This window comes from Carlito syrichta, unplaced genomic scaffold, assembly GCF_000164805.1.
Source record: "Carlito syrichta isolate Samal-C Ts95f unplaced genomic scaffold, Tarsius_syrichta-2.0.1 Scaffold313494, whole genome shotgun sequence".
NCBI classification, from domain to species: domain Eukaryota; kingdom Metazoa; phylum Chordata; class Mammalia; order Primates; family Tarsiidae; genus Carlito; species Carlito syrichta.
The window spans coordinates 75,325-78,463 of NW_007257590.1; positions in this window are offsets into that span (position 1 = coordinate 75,325).

The following is a 3,139-nucleotide window of genomic DNA, read 5'->3' on the forward strand; positions in this document are numbered from 1 at the left end:
TCCAACATAAATAATAAATAAATCCCCTGGAAAACTATCCCTCATTCCATTATCCCAAAATAAGAGTTGATAGACGCATCAGCAAGCAAAACCCTTAACAAAAATTATGAAGGAAGCCCCAAATGAAAATCCCTCAAGTCTCCCTCAATATGCATTCGCTGTCCCTGCAGTGATCCCTCCCTTCTCACCAACACAAAGAACCATCTGAACTCCAGCAGGCAGTGCTTGCAGCCTCCCTTTGCTATGCAGCTATCTTTGTCCCCAAGTTATAGATTGAAAGATTCCTATCAAACCAAGTGTCTTCTGCCCTGGAGAGTGTCAGGGACCCTAATCTCAGAACATGGAAGATAGCACTAGCCCTGACAAGCCAGAAGACACACCCAGCTCCTATAATACAGATGACCAGAGCACCAAGCAAACCTTACTTCAACATTTCCTGTCCCCAGCAGGCTCCACATAGTCTACATTTCCAGCTGACCCTCACAGCATCCTCTCCTGCTCAAAGAGGCATTGGAGGAAAAGGAAGACCAGAGCTGGGGTTGAGGCTGAGAGAGACAGAGAGGGAAGAGGAATAAAAGGAGGAGGAGAGAAAGGAGACTTTCCAAGCTGTCCCAAACCCAGCCATGAATGCTACAGGCCCCAAACAACTGCAATCAGATCAGGTGCTCCAGCAGATACAAGGGATTTGGGACTGAAAAGACGAGGTGTCCTGGAGCAAAAGTGAGTGTGTTGGCTAGCCTCCAAGATGCCCACCAAGGATCCTGGACACCTGATATTCCTGTTCTGGGTAGCCTCCCTGAAAGGACATAAGATGGAGTTGATATACCCAAGAACAGCCATTTTAACACTGTCTAGTTCTGTCACATTCTCAACATTACCTAGCTTTCCCTGTAATCACTAGCCAAGGATAGAACCAGTTTCTCAGAGGCAGCTATTAATCATTGTTTTTACAACTCTTCCCCAGCTTGTTTTATAGTAATTTGCTTTTGTATCCCAAGTATTTGCCTAAACCAGGTTAACCTAATCAGCCCTTTATGACTTTCAAGACAGACAGACCCCATCACCATGGCAGCAACCATGTGACTAGCAGTCACGTGACTAGCCATCTGCCTACGTCCATCACCCGATATCCGTTGTCCTGTGCTCACCTGCCCCTTTGTGTTGATGTGAAACAGGCCACAACCCTAATGACCTACCCCAATCAAACAGGCCACAACCTTAATGACCTACCCCAATCAAAGGGAAGGCTTAAAAGACATATTTGCATGGCAAAGGGAGGCTGCAAGCACTGCCTGCTTGAGTCCTTGTGTCAGTGAGAAGGGAGGGGTCACTGCAGGCACAGCCAATGCATATTGAGGGAGACAAGGGATTTGCATTCGGGGCTTCTTTCCTAATTTTTTGTTAAGGGTTTTGCTTCCTGATGCGTCTATCAACTCTTATTTTAAACCTTCAAACAGCAGGGGCCATTGCTTTGCTAAGCTCTGGTCTGGCCATGTGGTGCTTTGAGTTGTAGCCATCATGTTTTTCCTATGCTTTGGCCCCCTCCCCTACCTTGGGAAGGTGAATATCCTCATCTCCTCTCCTCTTAGTCTTAATATTATTCATTCTTATTCCTGGTCTTAGTCTTATTCTTTGCTCTCATTTACTTTCTAAATAAACTATATTTTCTAGTCTAACTTCTGTGCAAGTCTTTGCATCTTTCACGCGGCACCGGATCACAGACCCCTGTCTGACCTAACATTTTGGAGATCCTGCTGGTATTCTGAACTAACGCTCCCCCCACCCCACCCACTCAGCCCCCATATTTAATTAGACATAGCCCATGTGATGAACACATTGCTGCCGCAGGTGTGACGGTGAGTGCCACCTGAGGCTGGGTCCTAAGACACTGAAGCTTCCTCCTTGGCCTCTCAGACTGCACCTCTCTGGGGGATGCCATCGCCCTGCCACGAGGAGACTCAAGCAGGTCCCTTGGCAAGGAACCAACTCGCCAACGCCCAATTGCTAGCTGGGGAGTGAGCCACCTTGGAAGGAGATCTGCCAGCCCCCAATTTTGAACTGTAATGAATGATATGTACGCTAAAATACATCCTTAGGGGCTGTCTGCAACCCACTTCAAAATGCATACCAAAACATGGATACGGGAATGGAGGTGCCAAAACATTATTAATTTTTTCAGATTATTTCCATGCTGTAAAATTGCTCATAATCAATTATGAATGTTCAAGAACTCCTACCAAGCAAGAAGGAAAAAGACCAAGAATCCATTAGGGAAAAAGACCAATGCTAACAGACAGTTCACAGAAAACACAGCGGCTCTTATAAAAATAAAAATAGGAAGCAAAGCACTGATTCGTTTTTTTAAAAATCAGATTGGGAAATTATTTTTCGTTTTAGTTTAATCAGATAATGGATCGGCCAGAGTGTAGGGGCAGGGGTTCCCCCATGCCATGGCGAAGGGAGTTCAATGAGTACAACCTCTGCCCACCGAGAGAAGGACCCCCCGCTAGCCAGACCCAGAGCCGAGGCGAACCGGGTGTGGCGAGGAAAGGCGGAAAGAGCCGAACTGCGGCAGCGAATCGGCAAAATCCGAGGCCGGGCAGAGAGCCAAACCGAACAAACAGCGCGGAGCAGCGGCGGGGAGAGGCCGGGCGAGCCGAGAGGAGACGAAGCGGGACGGAAAGAGCCGACGCCAGGCGTCCGGGGAGCCACGGCTGGGCGGAAAGAGCCGAGGCTGGGCGGGGGAAGCCGAAGCTGGGCGGAAAGAGCCGAAGTTGGACGGGGGAAGCCGAAGTTGAGCGGAAAGACCCGAGGCCGGTCGCCCGGAGCCCAACCCGACCGCAAAAGGGCGGGAAGTGGCGGGGTTGGGGGGAGCCGAGCCACTGCCCGGTGCCGAGGGACTGAGGTCGCCGGGCGGAGAACGCGAGGGGCCGGCGGCCGCGGCAGGACACGGAGGAGAGGACGGCGGAGGCCGTGAGACCCCCGCGCGGAAGAGGGGCCGTGGGACGGTCCCCCAGAGCCCTCCTGCCTCCCCCCGCGGGCTGCTCTGGCCGCAACAGCTGCGTGTCCCCGCGCGGCCCGGGCCCCTCCGGACTTGATGCTGCGTGGAGGCCGCCTGCCGTCGCCGGCGGGGACCACC